The sequence below is a fragment of the Phyllostomus discolor genome, chromosome 14, assembly GCF_004126475.2.
Source record: "Phyllostomus discolor isolate MPI-MPIP mPhyDis1 chromosome 14, mPhyDis1.pri.v3, whole genome shotgun sequence".
Lineage (NCBI taxonomy): Eukaryota > Metazoa > Chordata > Mammalia > Chiroptera > Phyllostomidae > Phyllostomus > Phyllostomus discolor.
The window spans coordinates 35,591,536-35,618,673 of NC_040916.2; the positions used below are offsets into that span (position 1 = coordinate 35,591,536).

The following is a 27,138-nucleotide window of genomic DNA, read 5'->3' on the forward strand; positions in this document are numbered from 1 at the left end:
ATACTAGTCAGTGGGGATGGTAGACACTGTTAAGTGAGCTTGTGCACTGTGTGGCCATTGCATTCAAAATGACCAAGAGTAGAGCAGTGAAACTATAACACCTTTTTAAAAAGATATTATTTATTTTTTTAGAGAGGGCAAGAGAGGGATAAAGGGAGGGAAACACCAATGTGTGGTTGCCTCTGTCGCATCCCCTACTGAGGGCCTGGCCCACAACCCAGCCATGTGCCCTACCTAGCCTGGGAATCGAACTGGTGACCCCTCAGTTCATGGGGTGGCACTCAGTCCGCTGAGTCACACCAGCCAGAGCCCTAACAAATTTTATGTTAAGCTTGAACATTCCTCTGTGCAAACTATTCAGATGACTCAGAATGCTAAACGATGGACAACTGGTGATTGGCAGTTTCATCACGACAATGTACCCACTCATGCATCATGTCTCTTGCAGAGTTTTTTGGCAAAACATCAAATCACCCAGGTGACTCCGCCCCCTGCAGACCAGATTTGGTGCCCTGTGACTTCTGTCTTTTCCCAAACCTAAAATCACCTTTGAAAGGGAAGAGATTTCAGACTGTTGATGAGATTCAGGAAAATACGGTGGGGCAGCTGATGGCAATTGGGAGAACTGTGTGAAGTTTCAAGGTGCCTTCTCTGAGGAGGACTGAAACATCATTGTCATATGTACAATTTTTCTTGTATCTTGCATCTTGTTCAATAAAGGTCTCTATTTTTCCTATCACATGGCTGGATACCTCCTGAAAAGACCTTATATGTGCAAGCCTTTAATCTGTGTTGTTTGCTTTAGGACACTAGATTTTAGCTCAGTATTGAAGACCTTCTCTCTCCACCTCTAAGTGCACGACCTTGGGGAGTGGGTTCTTTCCCCCAGTGGTGTCAAAAAGGGCTGAAGGTCACCTTGGGGCTGCACGGAAAGGCAACGGGTACTGTCGCTAAGACTTTACTATGTTACAATGCAATGCATGTTTAAAAGGGGGTGTTTTAATACTTGTTCTCAGTTTTCACTATTATCTGGGTATTCTAAGGTCAAGGTGGCTATAGTGGACTTTCCTTCAAAATGGTTTGTGAGTACCTGCCACTTTTGGAATGCCATGCACAATTAACAGATTAGCTCAACTAAAGTAGCTGCCCCAGGACGTCTCCCAGGCAACACACACTCGGGTGACGAGATCCTGTTCCAAAATTCACACTTCAAACTTCGTGGGGTGTGTCTTCACCTCCAGCAGAAGATTAAACAGAGGGAAGGAAAAAGAAAAAAAAGAAATACATGTGTGTTTGTTAATTCTGATTGTCAGTAAAAATATTGATGTTTATGTTGGCCACTTTGTAGTATCAAGTATCTGTAGTAAATAGCTGTGAAAAATTTATGTCAAAATCCCAACACAAAAAGACCACCTCCAAGCTGTGGTTCGAGTCCGAGTTCCTCTAGACACTCGGGCCACCGGGCGGGTCCCCTCCACCTGCGGCTCCTGCGGCTCCTGCGGCTCCTGTGGCTCCGGCAGCCGGGCCTGCCGGGCTGGCGGTGCTGCCCTCCTCGGGGCTGCCTTTGGCATCAGTCTGGAGCTGGGCCTTCCCCGCTGCAGCCGAACCGTCCACGCTCCCTGAGGCCTCCCGGCCAGAGGCGAGCTCAGGGGGCCGGCTGCCTGCAGCGCTGCTCTCCGAGGGTGAGCGTCCTCCGGGGCCTCCACCAGTCCCTCTGGGCTGGAAAGTACAGAGTACATTTTGTTTCAGTTGTTTAAGTGACACACTGGGAAGGCTACTAATCACGTCTAACTGGCTTCTATGCAACGCTGAATTCATCCGGAGTGCCGGACTGTAAAGGTGTAAACACTCAGCCTCATGGAACCGTGCTGGGCAGAGTGGGACACAACAAGCCCCCTGGTCAGGACCGGGACCCGAACTGCCAACTCCTCCTGCCTGGTGAGAACAGTCCACTGACAAACACTGTCTGAATACATGCTGAGTTCTGGGTGCTGGGGACACCGCGGGAACAGACCAGACAAACCTGGGCCCTGCTGGGACGTACATGCAGGTTGGGGAGAGAACCCCGGGCAACAAACTAACAAAGCATTGCACTAGAAGTGGGCTGGGGCGGTGGGGCCCGTGGGCTACACCAGGGGAACGGCTCCGGGTCATGTACAGCCAGCGCCAAGGCTCCGAATTCAAGGACTGGTCAGGAGTGGGGCAAGCGAGGAGGGGCCATGCAGGAACAGGTGGGGTGCGGGCAGACAGCGGGGGCCCCAGGCCACACGGCAATTTGACATTCAGTCTGAGTGGAGTGGGACGTCACTGGAGGACTCCTGAGATGGCTGTCAGATCCACGTTCACTACAGGAGCTGGAAGGACGCCTCCACGTTCTCCAGACCCACGCAGATACCTGTCCGTATACTAGCTCCATCGAAACGGGGTCTAATTCCCTCGGCTCTATTGTGCTCATAGCTACTTTTCAGGCTTTTACACGTGCAACTTAAAACTTCGCAAAGGACAATACAAATCCCTGTCTCACACAGAAATGGGAATGTGCCTTTCAACAGTCAAAATGGTGGGGGGAAGTCCTCACCATCCTGCAGGTCAGCAGCACAGTGTGGCCGGCCAATGATACCGATTTGGGAAGCCGAGGTTCTTGGTCCCCCACCTCCTCTTCCAGCTGAGACTCAGCTCTGCTCTGGGCTTCTCCCTCTCCCTCTCTCTCTCTCTCTCTCATGCTCACTGGGGGTCTCCTGGGAATTCCCACCTGTGCTAACAAACTACCATGAAAATCCGGACTAACTCCTGACCACAGCGAGGAGGATAGCACGTGGATGACCTGACCGCAGTGACAGAGCAGAGCAGGTCAGTTAACCACAGGTCTACAGGGAGCTCCAAGGCCTCGAGCAAAGGCATAGAAAACAAACCGTCGCTGACTTACACTGGACACCACCTCGGGGTGCTCTTGCGTCTCTGTGTCTGGCAAGTCAGATGTTGGAAGCACTTCTCTCCACTCTCTGTCTGATAAATCAGACATCTGGGGCGCTTCTCTTGTCTCTGGTAAATCAGACGTTGGAAGCACTTCTCTCCACTCTCTGTCTGATAAATCAGACACCTGGGGGGCTTCTCTCATCTCCGTCTCTGGTAAATCAGACACCGGGAGCACTTCGGGGTTCAAGTGGCCAGTGTGAATTCTCAAGTCAGCATCTCTCTCTTTCAAAACACGTCTCCTACCCTCAGACGTTCTGTGGTAAGGGCCTTGCTCAGAGGGGCCGATCTGGCCCCCACAGTAAGAGTCTGCATCACCTGCTCCGCCACTGGGTCTGAAGTCATTTCTCTGCTGCTGGCACGGGTCACCTGGCTGAAGGGCCTGGGGCGGCTCTGTTCCTCGACCACCTAAAGGTCTCAGCAAATGAAGTGAGTTCCCAGCAGCACAGGAGAAACCCTAGAAGGAAAAGACACACGTGCTCCTTAGTACCTAATGGTCGACTTACAACTACATTGTCAGGGGCTTTTTATTCAGGGCGCTAACAAATTTTATATAATTTAACTTGTGGCATTTGTGGATACAAACATGCTAATTTAACTTTTTTCATTAGAGGTTTCTACTACAGGGAAGCCAATGAAAATGAGAAACCACTCGGTATTAAGCAGACACTTCAATCAGCTAGATGCATTCTGAACGCATTATAACAATGGTGGTTGGGCTGAAGCCTAGAAATTTCCACTGGAAGGTGCTAACTGTCTCGTAATTGAGCATATGTTTTCTCCATTCACACCCATCACAGGAGGTAAATGCTGAAAACTGTTCAAAGTTGTACATCATCATGTCAACATTCTCCTGCAGGTTAATTTTTCTTTTCTTTTTACTGCCATACAAACTTGGCCTCCGTCACAGCTGCAACCCAACAGGCTTTGAGTCACGGTCCATGGAAACGCCCGGCAGCACTTCTCCAAGGGGGGCCGGCGAGCCCCGCGAGGACCTGGGCGGTCCACACTGCCCACGACACACAGACAGGAGCCTCCCTCCCCTCCCGAGCGTAAGTGGGGTCTCCGGGCCTCGCGGACTTCCTCGCTGGTGGTTCACGGGCCGTGTGCTTGCACAGACTGTTGTTTCAAAATTTCCTCAGTTTTAATTCTTACTATGTCAAGTATCGATAAATAAAATCTCCATAAATAAGAGCCTTTGTGGCCTCCAATTCTTGGGAATGCAAGGGTCCCAGACACAAAATGTTCTGTGAACTAGAGATGCTCCTTTGTGAAGACAGAAGCAGCCGAGGCCCTTCTCCTCAGGCGGACAAAATGACAAGAGGTGACGGGCTCTGCACGTAACTTCAGTGTCAGAGACTGAAATTACAGTGTCACACACCTAACGTCACCCAGCAAACCCGCGCCCCCAAACTGAAAACCGACGGCACGGAAAGCCAGACACCGTGGGGAGGGGACCAGGCTCATCTCCCCCCTCAGGAACGCCTGCTCCTGGTCCCCAGACCGCAGGTGCACGTGCCTTCTTCCACTCACTCTTTCTTGACGCTGTGCAACCCCAGGCTGCTCCGGCTCAGCGCTGCAAAAACTTGGACTGGGACAAGGAGGCCCATCTTCTCAAAGAGGATGTAAACAATTTACTTTGTATTAATTCACCAAGCGCAAACAACCAATTTAAAAGAAGGCCGTATTTTAAATCACCGTCATGGCATCTACAAGCCAAGCTGAGCACCGTGGCCGTGCTTAGGAAGAACACACGTGGGGTATGAATAAAGCTGTACCACCGAAAACCACCTTCTCCTGCCACCGGGCGCTTTGCGGAAGCCTAACGACTCAGAAGTGCTTGTTCCATAAACCCCGGTGTCCGCGGTGCTCTGTACTGACCAGGACGCCCAGGGCCACGATGCCGAGCAGTACAACTTGGTAGGGCACTGGGATCTCCTTCATGAGCGCTGTAACAAATTGACCAGTTCCTTTTCCAATATACTTCCATGGATCCATGACAAGGTTGATGAAGGTACCCCCCAGTGCCTAAAAAAGGTAAAAGCAACTTCATTTTTTTCCCTTCAAAGGACTGAAGCACGTACAATGGGTCAAATTTACTGCGCTAAGGCTGAAGTTGTGTTACATAAATTAAAATACTACCATAAACTTTTAAACATATGAAAATCACTTAACAAATATTTTTTTCCTAGAACAAATGTTTATTAGCAAAATGACTGTGAAACAGTAACAAATTTTGCCCTGGCCAGGTAGCTCAGTTGGTTAGTATGTCATCCTAATATACCTAGGTTGCAGGTTCCGTCCTGGGTCAGGGTACATATAAGAATCAACCAGCGGATGCATAACTCTGTGGAACAACAAATCATCGCTTCTCTCTCTCCACCCCCCCTTCCTCTCTAAAATCTATAAATATAAAAAAATAGAGTAAAAATACTAACAATTTTTAATATATGCAAGAGTTTTTCACTTACTTTATATATATATAAGTAATTTTTAAAATTATATTTTATTGATTATGCTATTACAGTTATCCCAGTTTTACCCCCTCTGCCGCCCTCCAGCCAGCACTCCCTCAGGCAACCCCCACACCAATGTCCCCCACCTAACTAGTCAAGGACCCAAAACCCAGGCACCTAGAGCACCTGCCAATTACACACCCCCATCTCCAACCCCGGCCTCCACCCCTCACCTGATGCAAGGTTAGATACTAGCTCTAAATGGATTCTCTCTTATTATGAAAGAACATTTTTACATTTTAAAACCTTCCACCTAATACCTTATATAAGGTATTATATTATATCTCGACATCCAATTCCATGTCGAATGGACAAGAAAAGGTACCAATAAAGAACATATGAACTTGGTATAACGCCGAACATATGTCCACAGCTCCGTAGCCACTAACAGCATGATACAGAGCAAACACAGAAGCACCTTGAAGATGGAAAGAAGCAGAGACAGCGGGGTTACTGTCAGGCTGTCCTCCTGCCAAAACTGTACCCGTCAACAAAAACAAAAGGACTAGACTCAAATGCACAAAACTATTTGCTCCAAGTTCATCAGTACAGTATGAGTGACCTAGTACAGGTTTTTAACATAATTACGGTGGAGGGATAAAAGTATTTAAATAAACCCTGTTAACCACACCCCTCCTCAAAGCTTACCATAAACACATTATATGGATCCACGCCAAAGGAGTCTTCAAATCGTGACTTCCGCTTTTCAGAATCATGAAACGTAAAATTAATTAAAATATCACTTAATTCAGTTGTAAAAAGAGCGTATTGTTAATGAAGACTAAAATTTTAATTTAACCTTTTTTAAAAGATTTTATTTATTTGTAGAGAAGAGAAGGGAGGGAGAAAGAAACACCAATGTGTAGTTGCCTCTTGTACACCCCCTACCGGGGACCCGGCCCACAACCCAGGAAGGTGCCCTGATTGGGAATCGAATCTGAAACCCTATGGTTTGCAGACCAGCACTCAATCCACTGAGCCACACCAGCCAATGCTTAATTTCATCATTTTATGACTTTGCTGTTCTTCAACTGTATTGAACTACCAAATAGGTAAGTCTCAAATACTGATAACTAAAATCAAATTAGTTTGCTAGCTGATGGGTTTTACACTCAAATTCAAAACTGAAATGATCTTAGACTGGGAGCGTCATGAACGGTTCTGTGTGGCTGCTAACCACTGTATCCACACGCCTCTCAGAGCGCTGAGCAAACACGCACACGCACAGACCGTCTCCGTCACGGCACTGTCACGGCACCGGCAAGGCCGCACGCGCCCACGCGTGGTTGCTGATACCTGAGGTTTCCTCATCGTTCCCGAGGCTGCGTCATAGTTGAGCATGTCGGTGGGGTCGATCCAGTCGTCATCGTGTGCGTAGCCAGTTACCAGCCACAGACACGCACAAAGCAGCCGAGAACACAGCATCCTGCATGGAGACCAAGAACAATCTGTAATAAACACGGTGAAATGCAATTACTTTTACAAGAAACTGCAATAACAACTGTCTACGACTTTCTAGTGCTAAGATAATGCTTTCTTTCTGAACTGAAAAAAGACTTAGCAAGATGATATTCACAAATAAATACACATCCATTCTCATTAAGACAAAAAGAAAATTAGGATTTCCCACATGATTCAGCAATTCCATCCCTAGGTATGTACCAAGAAATGAAAATATAAGTCCACATAAAAACTTGTACACATGGACTTCTGGCCAAGATATAGGCGTAGGCAGGCACACTGTGCCTCCTCGCACAACCAAAATAAGGACAACAACAATTTAGAAACAAAATAACAACCAGAACTGACAGAAAATTGAACTGTGTGGAAGTTGGACAACCAAGGAGTTAAAATAGACACATTCATCCAGACCGGTAAGAGGGGCAGAGTCGGACAGCCTAGAGGGGGTCACGGCAGAATAAAAACGGTGGCACCGGGCGTGCAGGCAGTGGCTGGCAGACCCCGGGCACAGGGTGGCGAAGGAAAGACCCAGCGAGACAGTCACTGTGAAGCTGGGCATGGCACAAGGTGGCTGGCTGACCCAGCGGTCCCACATTTACATGCAGATAAACCAGGCGAAACTGAGGAGCAGGACAGACCACACAACCCAGGGTCCCAGCATGGGAAACTAAAGACTCAAATCACCGATTGAAAATACCTGTGGGGGTTGAGGTGCTGGGAAAGACTCCCAGCCTCATAGGAGAGTGCGTTGGAGAGACCCACAGGGTCCTAGAAAGTGCATAAGCCCACCCACATGGGAATCAGTACTAGAAAGGTCCTATTTGCTTGGGGGAAGAGCAGAAGGAGCTGAAATCTGACAGAGACCAGAGCAAGCAGAGTTCCCTCTCGGACCCCTCCCCCACATACAGAATTACAACCCAGTAACTGGGCTACCCCACCCTGATTAACACCTAAGGGTCCACCCCTCACTATGTAACAGGCACATCAACACACACACACACACAAAATGGCCCAAATGAAAGAACAGATCAAAGCTCCAGAAAAAATACAACTAAGCGACAAAGAGATAGCCAACTTATCCGGTGTACAGTTCAAAACACTGGTAACCAGGATGCTCACAGAATTGGTTGAATTTGGTTGCAAATTAGATGAAAAAGTGAAGGCTATGATAAGTGAGATGAAGGAAAATGTACAGGGAACCAACAGTGATGGGAAGGAAACTGGGACTCAAATCAATAGAGTGGACCAGAAGGAAGAAACAGCCAAACAGAAAAGAATGGAGAAATAAGAATTCAAAAGAAAGGAGGGAGAGGCTTAGGAACCTCCAGGACATCTTTAAATGTTCCAACATCTGAATTACAGGGGTACAAGAAGGAGAAGAGGAAGAGCAATAAGTGGAAAAGTTATTTGAACAAATAATAAAGGAGAACTTCCCCAATCTGGCCAAGGAAAAACACTTCCAGGAAGTCCAGGAAGCTCAGAGAGTCCCAAAGAAGTTGGACCCAAGGAGGAACATACCAAGGCACATCATAATTACATGAGCCAAGATTAAAATGAAGAAGAGAATCCTAGAAGCAGCAAGAGACAAGGAGGCAGTCACCTACAAAGGAGTTCCCATCAGACTGTCAGCTGGTTTCTCAAAAGAGACCTTAGAGGCAAGAAGGGGCAGGAAAGAAGTATTCCAAGTCATGAAAGGCAAGGACCTACATCCAAGATGACTCTATCCAGCAAAGCTTTCATTTAGAATGGAAGGGCAGATAAAGTGCTTCTCAGATAAGGTCAAGTTAAAGGAGTTCATCATCACCAAGTCCTTATCTTATGAAATGTTAAAAGGACTTATCTAAGAAAAAGAAGATAAAAAACATGTACAGTAAAATGACAGCAAACTTACAATTATTAACAACCATACCTAAAACAAAAACAAAAGCAAACTAAGCAAACAACTAGAACAGGAACAGAACCACAGAAATGGAGATCACATGGAGGGTTAGCTACTGGGGAGTGGGAGGGAGTGGGACGAGGAGAGAGGGGGGAAGGTATGGAGAATACGTAGCATAGATGGTAGGTAGAAAATAGACAGAAGGAGGGCATGAATAGTATGGGAATGTAAAAGCTAAAGAACTTATGACATGGCCATGAACTAAAGGGGAGGAATGTGGGTGGGGGAGGGTGTGCAGGGTAGAGGGGAAGGGGGGGGGGGGACAACTGTAATAGCATAATCAATATATTAAAAAAAGAATTAAAAAAACCCTTGTACACAAATATTTACAGCCACATTATTCACAATATCCACTAAGTAGGGAAAAAGTGTCCACTGACTGATGAATGGGCAAATAATATGTGGTATATCCACAGAATGGAATATTATTAGGCCATAAAGAAGAATAAAAATGTATTTTTAGGAATGAAGTATTGATACATGCTACAATATGGAGGAACCTGGAAAACATTATGGTATGTGGAAAAAAGCCAGCCACCATAAAACATATTATATGATTCCACTGATGTGAAATGTCCAAAATAGGCAATTCTATATAGAGAGAAAGTAGATTCATAGGTACCTAGGGCTAGGGATATTATAAGGGACAAAAATGTGTTAGTTAAATCGTACAGGGTTTCTCTTTGAGGTGATGACAAATGATCTAAAACTGTGGCAACGGACACATACATCTGTGAATATACTAAAAACCACTGCAATATAAACTTTAAATGGATGAATTGTATGTGAGTGATTTCTAAGTAAAACTTTTATAGAAAAAAACAGGTCTTTTAACCAAATTGCCCCCATTGCTTTCTAACAAATGGGAACCATGAAAGGTGCAGAATGAAGACCCAGACCCCAGTAAAGATGGCGCTGAGTAGGTAAATGCTGTGTTCGCCTCCTCCCACGACCACATCGAGATCACAACTGCATCAGAGCTCCGCCATCATTAACAGCCTTGGGCAAGCAGCTCTCTCTCGAGCACTCCCGCAACTTTGCTCTTCCCTTCCCCTTTCCTTCCCTCAAAGTGTGTACCTTTGCTTTCTTTCTCCAAAGTTCCAAGGGCCCTTCTTTTGCCTCCGTAACTTTTTTCCCAAGTGCACAAAGTCCAGGAGGCTCACTTCTTCTACATCTGTTACTTTCATAATCAGCTTTTGCTGGTTAAAAAAAAAATACCCTGACCAGTGTGGGTATTTTATACCCTGACCAATGGATTGAGCAACATCCCACAGAGCAAAATGTAACCAGTTCGAATCCTGATCAGGGCACATGAATGGGTTGCAGATTCAGTCCGTGAGTGGGGCACACACAAAAGACAACAGATCTACATTTCTGTCTCATGTTGATGTTTCCCTCCCTCTCTCTCTTTTCCCCTTGCTTTAAAAATAAAATAAATAGACCTGGCTGGTGTGGCTCAGTGAATTGAGTGCCAACCTGCAAACCAAAGGGTCGCCTGTTCAATTACCAATCAGGGCACACACCTGGGTTGTGGGCCAGGTCCCCAGTAGGGGGTGCATGAGAGGCAACCACACATTGATGTTTCTCTCCCTTTCTCCCTCCTTCCCTCTCTCTAAAAATAAATAGATAAATGAAATCTTTTAAAATTATAAAATAAATAAAATCTTAAAAAAAACACCTGCAGACTAGACAAAAAGAACTGTATAACTAAGGATACACAGAAGCCATGTCAAGACCGGTAGATGAGGCTGAGACACAGAATGGGTTGGTCCCACACCCACAGTGTGGCAATTAGGAAATGGGAGGGATACCTTGGCTGCCAAGGTTCCCCCTGAGAAGTAAGGAGGCCCTAGCTCAAACCAGGATCCCTACAACAGGTCATCAGTGCTGGGAAGAGAAAACCCCGTAACATCTGGCTGTGAAAACCAGCAGGGTTCACATCTGAGTAAACCAAGGGGCTGCAGGCCCTGAGTGGTGTGACTCAGTGATTTGGGCTTCATCACACAAACCAAAAGGTTGCTTGGTTGGATTCCTAATCAAGTCAAATGCCTGGCTTGCAGGCCAGGTCCCCAGCTGGGGGGTGTGTGAGAGGCTACTGATAGATGTTTCTCTCACACATTGTTGTTTCTCTCCCTCCTTCCCCCATCTCTAAAAATAAATGAATAAAATCTTAAAAAAAAAAAAAGACAAGGGGTTGCCAGAGGCCTAGATGCTCCTCTCGAGGAGCCCAAGCCAAACTCACTTGCTACAGGCTGCAGTGCAGGTGTGGGAGCTGCAAGAGCACTGGGAACGTGGGGGATATAAATAGTTACATAAAGAGATATAAAGACAAAAGGAGTTCATCACCACTAAACCATCACTACAAGAAATCTTAAAGGGACTTTGTTAAGTAGAAAAGCAAACATCAAAATATGAATTACAAAATACGGTGAAGAAGAAATTCACACTCACAAAGACAAACAGTAGATCGAGCAACTGTAAAGCTAGTACAAAGACAAAGAAAAACTAAGAAGTTAATGTATAAATACAAGACATTACTGGATACACACAAACACACAAAATAAAAAATGACAAAAACAATAAACATGGAAAGGATGAGTAAATATTGTAGGGGTTTATGAATGTGTTCAAATTAAGCAACCATCAACTAAAAGACTGCTTATAAACATAGCTTGGTATATATAAAGCACATGGTAACCACAAACCAAAATCTACAAAATATAGAAGAAATAAAGGGAAAGGAAACTAAACACAACACTGTAAGAAGTCATCAACAGACAAGATAACAAAGGAAGAAAATTACGGAAAAGAGGAGAACCACAAAAACTATCTAAAACCAATTCATAAAATAGCAATAACTACATACCTGTCAATAATTATTTTAAATGTAAATAGACTAACTGCCCCAATCAAGGACATAGGGTGACTGAATGGATAAAAGAAAGACCTGTGCATATGCTGCCTATGATAGGCCCACTTTAGAGAGAGGACAAACTGAAAGTAAATGCATAGAAATGACATTTCATGCAAACAGAAAAATAACTAGATCTGGGGTAGAAATACTTATATCAGATGTTACAACAAGGGCTGTGACAAGAGACAAAGAAGGGTAATTCACAATGATTTAAAAAAAATCAACCCAACAAGTGGATATAATTCCTGCAAACACCTACACACCCAACACAGGCGCCCTACGTACATGAAGCATACGCTGACAGATATGAAGGGGGAGAGCAACAGTAGCAGAAGGGGCCTTCACAAACCCACTGCCCATCGGTGCACGGGTCAACCAGAAAAACACCAGCCAGGGAACAGTGGCCTTCAACGACCCATTAGACTACACAGAGTTCATTGACACTTTCAGCACCTATCACCCAAAAGCAGCAAAAATAGACATTCTTTCCAAGTACACATGCCCATTTATGCAGGATAGACCATGTTAAGCCACAAAAGAAGTTTCAAAAAATTTAAGAAGATTCAAATCCTTTCGAGCATCTTCTCTAATCAAAATAGTATGAAATCAGAAATCGATTACAAGAACACTGATTACAAGGGCACTACCAGTCAAGATGGAGGTGTAGGTAATACACTTCGCCTCCTTGCCCAACTACAGGAAAAATTACAGCTAGATCACCAAACAAGTAACACCCAGATTCCTCAGAAAATCGAGCTGTACGGAAGTTCGATAACCAAGGACTGAAGAAGTATATTCGTCCAGATGGGAGCACTTTACTACAACAGGCCATGCTACTACGACAGGGAATAAAAGCAGCTCTACCCTATATACAGAAACAAATACACTTGTTTGGCTGCCAACTTGAGGAGGCAAAGAAATACAGCCCAAATGAAAGAACAAAACAAATCTCCACAAAAAGAACTAAACAAAAGGTTGGAGATAACCAACCTATCAGACACAGAGTTCAAAACACTGATTAGCATGGTGCTCAAAGAACTTATGGGTACTGCAACAGCATAAGGAAAACTCTAGAAGAATGAAGGTTACGTTAAGTGAAATGAAGAAAAATCTCAGGGAATTAACTGTGGAAGGGATAAAGCCGGGATTCAAATCAATGAATTGAAATATAAGAAAAAGGCAAGAAGAAAAAAGAATTTTAAAAAAAGGATAAACTAAGGAGCCTCCAGGACATGTCCAAACGTACCAACATCTGAATTATAGGAGTGCCAGAGGGAGAAGAGGAAGAGCAAGAAACTGAAAACTTATTTGAAAAAATAATGAAAAACAGCTTCCCAAATTTGGTGAAGGAAACAGACATACAAGTCCAGGAAGCACAGAGTCCCAAATAACTTGGACCCAAAGAGAACAACTCCAAGACACATCATAATCAAAATGTCAAAGGTTAAAGATAAAGAGAGAATCTTAAAGCATCAAGAGAAAAGCACAGAGTTACCTACAAAGGAGTTCTCATAAGACTGCCAGATGATTTCTCAAAGAAACTTGTCAGGCAAGAAGGGAATGGCAAGAAGTATTCCAAGTCACGAAAAGCAAGGGCCTACAACCTAGATTACTCTCTCCAGCAAAGCTATCATTTAGAACTGAAGGGCAGATAAAGTGTTTCCCAGACAAGGTAAAGCTAGAGGAGTTCATCATCACCAAGCCCTTATTATATGAAATGTTAAAGGGACTTATCTAAGAAAAAGAAGATCAAAACTATGAACTTTAGAATGGCAACAAATTCACATTATCAACAACTGAATCTAAAAAACTAAGCAAACAACCAGAAGAGGAAGGGAATCATAGATATGGGATCATCTGAAGTGCTATCATCTGGGAGGGAGTGCGGGAGAATGAGGGAAAGGTGCACAGATTAAGAAGTACAAACAGGTACAAAATAGACAGGGGAATGGTAAGAACACTATAGGAAATGGAGAAGAAGTCAAAAAACTTATATGTACAACCCATGGACATGAACTAAGGGAAGGGGGATTGCTGAAAGGAATGGAGGTACTGGACGGAGGGGGGCAATGGGGAAAAAATTAGGACAACTTAATAGCATGAACAATAAAACTTTTTTTCTTTTAAAGAACACTGAAAAGCACAGAAACATGCTGAGGCTAAATAATTTCCTACTACACAAGAATGGGTTAACAAGATCAAGGAAGAAATCAAAGGTACCTTGAGACAAATGAAAAGGAAAACACAGTAACTCCAAATCTATGAGAAACAACCAAAACAGTTCTAAGAGGCAATTGAGAGCAATAGGGATGTCAAGAAAGAATTAAAATTTAAATAAGTAACCTAACCTTACAACTAAAAGAACTAGAAAGGAAGAACAAAATCCAAAGTGATTACAAGGAAAAAAGAAAAAAGATCAGTGAAGAAATATATGAAGTCTCAAAACAAACAAACAAATGCTAAAAGAAAAAAAAAATCAATGAAACCAAGAGCTGGTTCTTTGAATAGATTAACAAAATTTATAAGCTTTAGCCAGAGTCATCAAGAAAAATAGAGGATCCAAATAAGTAAAATCAGAAATGAAAGAAAAGTAAAAGCATCATCACAAAAATGCAAAGGATTTCTCTTACATCTAGAATCTAAAATAATAAACAAACAAAACAGAAATAAACTCATTGATCCAGAAAACAAACTGATGGTTGTCAGATGGGAGAGATGGGTGAAAAAGGGGAAGGGATTGAGATGTACAAATTTCCTGTTACGAAAACAATCACAAGCATACAAAGTACAGCAGAGAGAATATGGTCAAGAATAGTAATAACTGCCCTGGCTGGCGTAGCTCAGTGGATTGAGCGCGGGCTGCAAACCAGGCATCGCAGGTTCGATTCCCAGTCAGGGCACATGCCTAGGTTGCAGGCCATGGCCCCCAGCAACCACACATTGATCTCTCTCTCTCTCTCTCTCTCTCTCACTCTCTCTCTCAATCTCTCTCTTTCTCTCTCTCCCCCTTTCCTCTCTAAAAATAAATAAATAATCTTAAAAAAAAAGAATAGTAATAACTATATATGGTACTGAGTGGTTACTAGACTTATCTGGGTGATCACTTCATAAGTTATATAAATGTCTAACCACTACATTGTACACCTGATATATAAATTTGTATTATCAACTAAAATGGAAAACATTTATTTTAAAAAGTGCATAGAAATGTTAAAACTTTGACAAGGTAGTATCAATATAATCAATACTTGGTAGTATTAGGATGGAAATTTGGAACAAACTATGAATGTATGCTAGGATCTTGACTGAAAGCAAAACAGTTGTTTAAAAACACTCCAACCTATTAAACTGTTTTTAATTTTAAAAAACAAGGAAAAAGAGAAAGAGCCCAAATAAATACAATAAGAAATAAAAAAGTAGTAGTAAAAACCAACACCACAGAAATATAAGGAAATACTACAAACAATTATATGCCCCAAAACCGGACAACCAGAAAGAAATGGATAAATTCCTAGAAACACACAATTTTCCAATGCTGAGTCAGGAAGGAACAGAATATCTGAACTGATTGATAACTACTGACAAAATCGAATCAGTAATCAAACAACTCTCAACGGGGGAAGATGGATGGAGGTATAGGTAAAAACACGGCTCACCTCCTCACACCTCATCAAAATTACAACTAAATTATAGAACAACCATCACTCAGAAGCGTCAGAAACCGAGTTGAATGGAAGTCAGACAATTATGGAACTAAAGAAACCACAGCCATCCCGACTTGTAGGAGGGGCGGAGACACACAACTGGCTGGTCCCATATCCATGTGTGGTGGATAAAAATTTGAGAGGGGTATCTCTGGAGTGAGGAGTCCCAGCTCAGGGTTCCAAGGCCAGGAAGATAAGCCCCCATAACTTCTGGCTGTAAAAACCAGCAGGAATTGAGTTGGTAGAAGAAACTACTGGATTCCCAAGAAGTTCTTCTTGGAGGGTCTGCACACAGTCTCGCACAGATTCATTCCCTCTGAGCTCCAGCGCCGGATAGCAGCTTGAAAGGCACCAGTGGCATTCAAGGAGGAACTGAAGTGTCTGGCATCAAAGAAAGAGCTCGGGGACAACTTTCTCCCAGACAGAAGGGTGGACACAGGCTATTGATCCTTTTCTGAATCCTTCCCCAGAGAGCCAGAAATTGGGTGCCATATCTGAGATTTCATCAACCTGGCTCACAGGGACTGCCCATCCTGGTGACTCCTGAGTCTCCACCCCACCCAACTTCGGACCCACCAGAGCTGTTTCCAGTGGCCTTTCCATATATGTGGTTTGTCTTAGCTCATGCTTCACATTCTCCTAATGCTCTCAAACAAACAACAGCTGGCCTCAGTGGGACCCTAGCCCCCATACCTCTTGCTCAGTGGTTCCAGGCATGGCACTAGCAGCAGCCAGCCTTAGATCACAGGTTGGATTTACCTGGGAACCTCCAAGCTGAGCACAAGTAGCAGCCACCTTCAGATTCCTTTGTGACATGCTGGGTGGCTTCGGGAAGAACACAGTTGGTGGCTGACCTTGGCCTGCACATTCAGTGGACAGCTACAGACCACATCTAAGTACCACCATCCTACACCTGCACAGCTGATCCTCTACCAAGGGTGGAGGTTGGTGGTCAGTGATCACAGCTAGTCCTTGTGTTGCAGAAAATCACTTACACTCGGAGAGATGATGAAGCACAAACTTTATTACCCAGGGAGCTCAGGGGGGAATCCCAAATTCTGAGCCCCTATCTTTACTTTCCCAGGGTTTAAACAGTCCCAGGCTTCCTGCCTACGTGGCGAAGCAAGGTTACAGAAGCTAAATGTGGAAGTTAGGTCTAGCTACCTTATATGGGAGACAAAAGAGTAAAACATAGGAGGAAATTTGCAGAAGCCACAGAGCAAAGGGGCTTATCATGGGAGTTAGTGTACCACCTTGAGATAACTGGCCGTTGCCTTGGTGATGACTGGTCAGCTTCTATAGTCCTGTGTGAATTTTTGGAAGTGTTACAGTTACAGAGGAACTTCTGGAGTTTTTCTTTTCCTGCCACACTTGCAGCTGATCAGCCTGGGTAAATCCCTCCCACTGACCTGCCAAAAGCAATCCAGGCTCAACTACAGGAGGGCGAACCTCAAGTACCCAGCTTGGGTGATGGGGTAGGCTGTGCCATTTACTGAACCTACAGGACAATGACTACATTATGCCACACTACCAAGACAGGGAGTCATAGCAGCCCTACCTAACACATAGAAATAAACACAGGGAAGCTACCAAAATGAGGAAGACAAAGAAAGATGGCCCAAATGAAAGAACAGATCAAAACTCCAAAAAAAACAGCTAAAAGAAATGGAGAGAAGTAGGCTCTCACATGCAGAGTTCAACACACTGGTTATAAGGATGCTCAAGGAACTTTGTGAGGACCTCAACAGCATATAAAAAGATCCAGGCAGAAATGAAGGATATACTAATTGAAATACAGAACAATTTACAGGGAATGAATAATGAAGTGGATGAAGCCAAAAAGAAAATCAATGATTTAGAACATAAGGAAGAAAAAAAAACAAGAAGAAAACAGAATCCAAATAAACCAGAATAGTATAAGCAGCCTAAGGGACAGCTTCAAGCAAACACTTGCATCATAGGGGTACCAGAAGAAAAGAGAAAGAGCAAGAAATTAGAAACCTACTTGAAAAAATAATGAAAGAAAACTTCCTGAATTTGGTGAAGGAAATAGACACACAAGTCCAGGAAGCACAGAGAGTTCCAAATAAGATGGATACAAATAGGCCCACTCCAAAACATATAATTAAAATGCCGAAAGCTAAAGAGAGAATCTTAAAAGCAGCAAGTTACCTACAAAGGAGTTCCTTTAAGGCTGTCAGTTGATTTCTCAAAGGAAACTTCTCAGACTGGAATGAGTTGGCAAGAAATATTCAAAGTGATGAAAAGCAAGGGTTTACAGCCAAGATTGTTCTACCCAGCAAAGCTATCATTTAGAATCAAAGGACAGATAAAGAGCTTCCCAGACAAGACAAAATTAAAGGAGTTCATTATCACCAAAACATTACTATATGAAATGTTAAAGGGACTTAAGAAAAAGATCACAACTATGAAAATAAATGGTAATGAACACATATCAACAATTGAATCCAAAAAACTAAGCAAACAAGAAGAATGGAGACAGAATCAGGGATATGGAGAGTGTTTTGATGGTTGCCAGATGGGAGGTCAGTTTGGGGAATGGGTGAAGAGGTGAGGGGATTAAGAAGCACAAATTGATAGCTACAGAATAGCCATGGGGATATAAAAGACAGTATAGGAAATGGAGTAGCAAAGAACTTACACGTATTACTCATGGACATGACCAAAGGTGTGGGGATTGCATAAGGGAGTGGGGGGAGAGAGGTAAAGGGAAAAATTATGTAATAGCATAATCAATAAAATATAATTTTTAAGAATCCCCAACAAACAAAAGCCCAAGTCAAGATAGCTTCTCATATGAATTTTACCAAACATTCAGAGAATGATCTCAAACTCTTCAAAAAAACTGAAAATGAAGGAAGGCTCCCAAGTTCATTTTACCAATCCAGCATTACCCTGATACTGAAGTAGACATAGCTACTACAAATAAAGAAAGTTATAGGCCAATATCCCTGATGAACACAGATGCAAATACCCTCAACAAAAATTGAGCAAACTCCTGGCTGGCGTAGCTCAGTGGATTGAGCGTGGGCTGGAAACCAAACTGTCCCAGGTTCAATTCCCAGCCAGGGTACATTCCTGAGTTGCAGGCCATAACCCCCAGCAACCGCACATTGATGTTTCTCTTTCTCTCTCTCTCTCTCTCTCCTCCCTAAAAATAAATAAATAAAATCTTTAAAAAAAGTTACGATTTAAAAAAAAAAATTGAGCAAACTGAATTTAGCAATACACTGAAAAGATCATACATGGTGATCAGGTGGGATTTATTCCCGGGATCAAAAGCTGGTTCAATATCTGCAAATCAATTAACGTGATACACCATGTAAACAAAAGCAAGGATAAAAACCGTTATGATCATATCAATAGATGCAAAAAAAGATTCGACAAAATCCAGCACCCGTTCATGATAAACACTCTCAGCAAAGCGGGAACAAAGGGAACACACCTCAACACAATACATGACAAACCGACCACTAACGTTATACTCAATGGTGAAAAGCTGAAAGTGTTTTTAGATCAGGAACAAGACAAGGATGTCCACTGTCACCACTTTTATTCAACATAGTATTGGAAGCCCTGGCCACAGCAATCAGACAACAAAAAGAAATAAAAGGCATCCGAATTGGAAATAAAGAAGTCATTATTTGCACAGTATCTCTATGATGCTGTACATAGAGAACCCTAAAGTGTCCACCACAAAAACTATTAGAACTAACAAATGGGAATGGCTGTTCTTAAACAAGCCTTTTAAGAATTATTAAATGCTCATGCCATGGTTCATACTTATAAGTTCTTTGGCTTCTACATTTCCCATACTACTCTTGCCCTCCCCCTGTCTATTTTGTACCTACCACCTATGCCACTTACTCTCTGTACCTTTTCCCCCTTTCAACCCCTCACACTCCCCTGTTGCTAATCCTCCATGTGATCTCTGCTTCTGTGGTTCTGTTCCTGTTCTAGTTGTTTGCTTTTGTTTTTGTTTTAGGTGTGGTTGTTAATAATTGTGAGTTTGCTGTCATTTTACTGTACATGTTTTAATAGCATAATCAATAAAATATATTTAAAAATAATAATATCACAACAACAACAACAACAAAGAATTATTAAATGCTGCCCTGGCTGGTGTAGCTCAGTGGATTGAGTGCAGGCTGTGAACCAAAGGGTTGCTGGTTCAATTCCCTGTCGGGGTACATGCCTGGGTTGCAGGCCAGGTCCCCAGTGGGGGCTGTATGAGAGGCAAACACACACTATGTTTCCCTCCCTCTTTTTCTCCCTCCTTTCCCCTCTCTCTAAAAATAAAATATATATATATATATATATATATATATATATATATATAATAATTATTAGCCCTGGCTGGTGTAGCTCAGTGGATTGAGCGCGGGCTGTGAACCAAAGCATCACAGGTTCGATTCCCAGTCAGGGCACATGCCTAGGTTACAGGCCACGGCCCCCAGCAACCACACATTGATATTTCTCTCTCTCTCTCTCCCCCCACCCTTCCCTCTCTAAAAATAAATAAATAAAATCTTTAAAAAAATCTTTGCTTTATAAAAAAAAAGAATTATTAAATGTTGAACACATTTTTAAAATGAAAAAATGAATTCAGTAAAGTAGCAGAAAACAAAATTAATATTCAGAAATCAGTTGCATTTTATATACTAATAACCATCAGAAAGAGAAATAAAAAAAAGCAATCCCATTTGCAATTGTTTCAGGAGAATAAAATATCTAGGATTAAATTTAACCTAGGAGGTAAAAGACCAATACTTGAAAAACTAAGACACTGAAGAAGATACCAATAAATGGAAGACTGTACTTTGCTCATGGATAAAAAGAATTAACATGATTAAAATGTCCATACTACCCAAGGCAATCTACAGATTCAATGCAATCCCTATCAAAATATTAATTTTACATGGAACTACAACAAATAATCCTAAAATTTATATGGAATGACAGAAGGACCCCACATAGCCAAAGCCATCTTGTGAAAGAAGAAAAAGTTGGAGGAATCACGCTACCTAATAAAATATGCAAAGCTACAGTAATCAAAACAGCATGGTACTGGAATTGAGAGAGACATATACCAATGGAATAGAATGGGGAACCCAGAAATAAGCCCGAGAACCCAGAAATAAACCCACAACTATATAGTCAATCTATAAGAAAGGAGGCAAGAACGTACAATGGGGTAAAGACAGTCTCTCCAATAAAAAGTGATGGGAAAACTGCACAGATACAGCAAAAGAATGAAACTGGACCACCTTCCTACAGTTATATGAGATTACCCGATATTGACTAAAGATTTAAATTTAAGACTCAAAATCATAAAACTCCTAGAAGATAGGCAGTAAACTCTCTGACGTTGCTCTTAGTAATACAATGGTGGGCAAAAGTAGGTTTACAGTTGTAATACAAATAAATACTATAATAATTAATAGACAATAAGAATAAACTCTTACTTCACATACTCACAACTGTAAACCTACTTTTGCCCACTAGTGTATTTTTTCTGTTACGTTTCCTTGGGCAAAAGAAACAAAATAAAAAACAAACAAATGGGACTATATCAAACTTAAAAGTTTTCTTTTAAGATTTTATTTATTTATTTTTAGAGAGGGAAAGCGGCGGGGGAGGGAGAGAGAGAGAGAGAGAGAGAGAGAGAGAGAAACATCAATGTGCAGTTGCTGGGGGCCATGGCCTGTAATCTAGGCATGTGCCCTGACTGGGAAGCGAACCTGCGATGCCTGGTTCGCAGTCCACGCTCAATCCACTGAGCTACGCCAGCCAGGGCTAAAAAGTTCTTGCACAGTGAAAGAAACTATCAACAAAACATAGTGATAGCTTACTGAATGGGAGAAGATATTCACCAATCATACATCTCACTAGGGGTTAATACCTAAAATATAATATATAAGGAACTCATACAACTTAATACCAAAAACCCCAAACAATCTGATTGGAAAAATGGGCAGAGGGCCTGAACAGACATTTCTCCAAAGAAGACATACACATGGCCAACAGACAAATGAAAAGATGCTCAGCATCACTAATCATCAGAGAGAGGCAAATTATACTACAAGGTATCACCTCACACCAGTCAAAATGGGTATAAATCAACAAATGACATCAGTAAATCAACAAGCAAGTGCTGGTGAAGATGTGGAGAGAAGAGAACCTCTTTGTACCTATTGATGGGATTATTAATTGGTGCAGTCCCTATGGAAAACAATATGCAGGTTCCTCAAAAAATTAAAAGTAGAAGTACCATATGAGCCAACAATTCTACTTCTGGTTATTTATCCAAAGAAATCCAAAACACTAGTTTGAAAAGCTATATGCACCCCTGTGTTCACTGCAGCATTATTTACAACAGCCAAGATATGGAAGCAACATAAATACTCTCTGATACACAAATGGACATAGATGTGGTATTGGATTGGCCAAGAAGTTTGCTTACTTTTTCCTGTAAAATAAAAGACATTTTTCATTTTCACCAATAATTTTATGATTTGGATATTTTGAGTAATTCGGCTATCTTCCACTATCGTCTTCTAGTGGGGAGAGGCCAGGAGTGCTGCTAAACACATTCCAATCCATAAGACAGCCCCACAGCAAAGAATTATCTGGCCAAAATGTCAACAGTACCAAGACACACCGCAAACCACCTTTGACACGTTTGATCAATCACAGCACCTTCTCCACACACTGCACACATCTTTTTTTGTGTGTTTTCAGTTGTTTTTACCTTTATATTCTTCCATTTTCAGTATCAACATGGCTGCACAAAAATTCATCACTTTTGTTAAGTTTTTTAAAATGCACGCTGATGACAACTGTCACAATACAGTCTAACAAAATTGTTTTGAATAAAGTTAAAGACAACTAAGCACTACTTGAGCCATCTCACAGAAAAAGCTAAATGAACTTTTTGGCCAACCCAACACATATATAAAATGTAATGTTTCCCAGCCGTAAAAATAAAGCCAACCTTGCCATTTTCAACAAGAGGATATTGTGGACCTAGAGAGTCCTAAGTGAGATAAGTGTAACAGACAAGGGCACTTTTTACTTACATATGGGATCTAAAAAACAAGATAAGTAAACAAAACAGAAACAAACTCCCAGATACAAAGAAGAAATTGATGGCTGCCAGATAGGAAGGGGGTTGAGAGGATGGGTAAAAAGAAAAAGGGATTAAGTTGCACAAATTGATAATCATAAACACAGTCCCAGGGATGTAAATTACAGCATAGGGAATACACTCAAGAATATTATAATAACCATGTATGGTGCCACATGGGTACTAGATTTATCTGGGTGATCACTTCAAAAGTTACATAAATGTCCAATCACTATCTTGTACACCTGACACATAATATGTGCCAACTGGAATTAGAAAATCTTTTTAAATTTTAAAATTAAGATTCAAATGAGGCGAGTGTACTCGCACACCGCTGAGAAAAAAGTAACCTGCTCCACCTAAGCCTCTCTGTACACACTGTCCAACTGTTTCAGCGCTGGACTACCCCCTCTACTCAACACCGTCCGACACAGCAGCCATCGGACCAGGCGGCTATTTACCTTTAAACCAACTAAGTAAACTAAAACATTCAGTTCCTCCTTCACACGCGTGGCTAGTGGCTACCACACTGGACAGTGCAGATACGGAAGGTTTTCAGCATCTTCTGTTGGGCAGCCTGCTGCAGCCCTATCCCGGATAAGGATCCGGTAAGGGAGCTCCAAGATGAGAAAGCTTTGGGTCCTGCCCATAAATGACATACAGTCAAATTGTAAGAATGAAAGTAACTCCAGGCTGACCTACACTCCTCTGTGCTTCCAGTGTGTTTATCCCTCTGGGAAAACACACAGTGAAATTAGCTCCTTCCTGGCCTGTCTCATCAGCTAGCACAGCGGTTCCCAAGCTGGGCTGTGCAGGAGAATCACCTGTGGAGCTTCTAAAATGCCCGCCCTTCTGGCTGCATCCCAGTGCAATTAAATCAGAATCCTCGGGGGTGGGACCCAGGCACTGGGATTCTGGAAGCTCCCCAGGTGACTCCAACATGCAGTGAAGGCAGCAAACCACTGGCCCGAGATGTGAACTGTTAGGACAAAGGTGACATCTTACTCAAATCTGAATTCCCCTTCCCGATGACGTCCCCACCTTGCCCCCACACGTCTCCAAGCCCCACACCTACTCAGCGGCTGGCGCATGGAAGACAGTCAGTAAATGCCGGGGAGGCAGGATGGACAGGGCATGAAGACACAGGCTGGGACGGCACTGCCCCAGTGAAAAGCCTGACTGACTGCTGCTTTCAAGGGTGGTGGGAGCTACGTGCTGGAAGATGACACCAGCACTGAGGGTACAGACTGTGGAGAAAACCGGATTCAGAGTCCAACAGGAGACTGAAGCAGAAAAAGGATGTGGGCTGGAAAGAGGGGGCCAGGGAGGACAGGAAGAGCACACGTGACCCATTCTGAAGACAAATTCTGCGGGCCTCAGCGACTGAGCTCGGGGAAAGGGAAAGGAAAAGCACGATGACAAACGTGACTCCAGGATTTCTAGGGCCACCACCAGCAATAACAGGATATCATTAACTTAGGGAAAAAAGAGCCCTGGCCGGAGCATCTGATAAACCAAAAGGTCACAGGTTCGATTCCCAGTCAGGGCACATGCCTAGGTTGTGGGTTTGGTCTCTAGTCAGGATGTGTCGGAGAAGCAACAGATTGATGTTTCTCTCTCATATCGATGTTTCTATCTGCCCCCCTCTCTCTAAACCAGAGGTCAGACGGTGAAATAGCCACCAGAGGCCAGCAGTGCACTGTGGGAACGAGGCTCGAGATCTGGAAACACAGCACTGAAGAGGGGTTATCCCAGGGAGGTGACTCAAAGCCTTTCCAGCAGGTGACCTTGGACTTTGGACTCATGCTGCTGGCAACCACGCCACATCCTCACCGATCAACAGGGCATGGAGAGCTCTCTACCAGGCAAGGGTTAGTGAGCAAAGCAGAAACGACGGGAGAACGGGGTGAGGCCCATGAGTGGAGTCAGCTGCAAATTCAAGTCCTCCTGGCAAACCCCCAGGGTCAATGACTTAAGGCTGGAACTACCTGCGAAACTGATTTCATGCTTCCTCCAAACAAAGCTGCATCTATCCCTGGTGGGGACCTTGTTAAAAACCAATTCTGATTGAGTAAGTCTGAGGTGGGCCCAAGAGTCTGCGTTTCCCCAAGTTCCCGGTGCTGGCAGAGATGCTGGCCTGCAGACGGCGCTCTGGGAAGTGAAAAGGACGAGTAACCCAACCACCCATGCTGGTTCAGCTCGATGGTGGCACCTGCGATTCCAGTACTTGCTAGTAATGGTCTCTCTCCCCCAGTTCCTACTTTTTATCATTTTTCATGTGGGTCAAGCTTTAACACTGATAACAAAATTAAAATAAGTCATACCTCGGTACTTGTAGGCTTCAGGACTGATCAGACCCTGTACTCATTGCATTTTGACAAGAAAAAATGTTTCAGCACTCAGCACTTGCTCGGGACTTGTCTCACTCGCTAGAACTTTTTTCAGTCCCCACGGCACCGGCCAGGGAAAATGCATCCTCACTCGTTGCTTGTTGGGTATTCATCCATTTGGATACTCATTACAAGTTCCAGAACGAATGAACCAGAAGTACCAAGGTACCACTGTATATATAATCCTAACAGCTAGTCTTCAGTTATGCCAAACACTGCTACATGCATTCATTCATTTAATCCTCCCAAAACCTCTCACAAGTACTACTGCTGTTGTCTCCATTTTACACATGAGGAAAACAAGGTGCCCAAGGTCACTCAGCTAGCAAGTGTCAGTGAGGCAGGACAGTGAGAAGCTAGGGTAATTCCTGGACACGTGGATTAAGGGAAACTGAAACAAGATAATCATACAAGACCCAACAATTTCGGCAATTTACAGTCAGCTAATGATTCCCAAGGTTTTATCTTCCTTAACCAAGGGCGCTTAGGAGCAAATAAGTGGTTTGCACATCCCAGGCTGTTCTGGGAACAGAACCGCCTAAATCCGGGTCCGGCTGCAATGACTTTCTTTAAAAATGAAACTAATCAGAAAATAACCTGACCTCACTATACACACACTTTGATGAATCACCACAGTGACGGACACGCCTGGAAAGCTAATGAACATTCTGTTAAGACTTTTCCCAGCAAACTCCCTAGGATTCCGCTGGGCAAAGAAAGATAAAAAGCCTCGGGCAAAGGAGCCTGCAAGCTCGCTCTCTCTAGAGCTCGCCCAGCCTCCTCTCCTCTCTCTGCTTGCTGGCTTCCTCCTAAACTCTAAGGCACCCCACGAGGCTGCAAGGGAGGGAGCAGTGGGCAGCGGCAGTTTCCTGGGACCGTGGCCCTAACGCCGGAGCGCGAGCCTAACCAGCTCCCAGGTGAACATGACAATGATGAGGCCGCCCCGGGGCCCCACATTCCTCAGCGCTGTCGGAAGCACCTGACTTCTTGTTCACCACTCAGGAAACATGTATCTCGAACTTTCAGTATTCACATTTATTTGGAGTTTTTCAAAATTCACCACCACTAAATCCGGGCATCTCTGACAACGGTGATTGTTCAAACGCTTCGCAAAGTTTTCAGAGATAACCAAACTCTACCAAGTCAACCAACGTTCGTCCGCGTCCGCTAGGCACTCGCCCGCCCCGCTTCCCCGGGCCGCTCCTTAAACAGCGGAGCGAAGCGCATCAGCGAAGGTCCGGGAGAGGAGGCGGCCCGGTGGCCGGGGGACGAGGGGACCGTGGCTCGCCCGTCCCGAGAAACGCGGCGCTTCGAACTGCCCGCCAGCCCGGGAGCGCGCGGACTTCACCGTGCGGGCAGCGCCGCCGCCTCCAGGCCGCCCGCGGAACGAGCCCGGGACACCTCAAAGCCCCCAACACAGCCCGCCAGCCAGCCACACAGGCGCAGCGACACTTACGTCCGCGGTCGCCCCCCTCGACTTCTTCAAGAAGACAGACACCTGCTCGCACCGCGAACCGCTTCTGCTGACGCCGAGCCTCCAGCGCGCGCGGAGCGACTCGCTCCGCCCACAGCTGTGCGTCCTCCCGGGCGCGCCGCTGATTGGCTCGCCGAGGGGGCGGGGCCGGCCTCTGTGGGCTGGATTTCCGTCCAGGGTTTGAATGACACTCACGCCGAAGCAAAATGTGTGAAATAGATAAGAAGCGTATTTTTTGGTCTTGACTTACAACTGTGGATGTGTAATATTTACCATAACACCCGGAAACCTATTTTGAGCACACTACTATAAATGGAGTGTAAGGAAGGGAAACAATCGTCTTATGGGACAGGGCAGAGGAATTGCTTTGTGTTATCTGCTGGCCCTGCAATCTCAGGAAACTCTCCAGAGAGAAAGGGGCGAGTTTTACACACCAGGAGGAGATGGGAGACGTACACAAGGTATTGGCAACAAATTTAAAATAGCTTAAAATTTGGTATATAAAGTAGTACTTGAGTGTACATGTTGTTTATTACAATTTTTTAAAATAAATACACCTGACATAAATGTCATCATCTTAACCACTTTCTAAGTGTGTAATTCATCGTCATTAAATGCAT

At 43.8% G+C, this 27,138-nt stretch overlaps 2 long non-coding RNA genes across 2 annotated transcripts; both read right to left on the bottom strand.

Moving 5' to 3' along the window:
- Positions 1 to 1,539: 1,539 nt before the first annotated feature.
- LOC114489168 lies at positions 1,540 to 3,039 on the bottom strand. Its single transcript, XR_004900718.1, has 2 exons — positions 2,927 to 3,039; positions 1,540 to 1,719 (listed from the first exon to the last, which is right to left on the bottom strand). It is a non-coding gene; the product is annotated as an uncharacterized LOC114489168 (long non-coding RNA).
- Positions 3,040 to 6,785: 3,746 nt separating this feature from the next.
- Positions 6,786 to 27,091, bottom strand: LOC118498195. Its single transcript, XR_004900719.1, has 3 exons — positions 27,081 to 27,091; positions 16,499 to 16,503; positions 6,786 to 6,937 (listed from the first exon to the last, which is right to left on the bottom strand). It is a non-coding gene; the product is annotated as an uncharacterized LOC118498195 (long non-coding RNA).
- Positions 27,092 to 27,138: the final 47 nt, after the last annotated feature.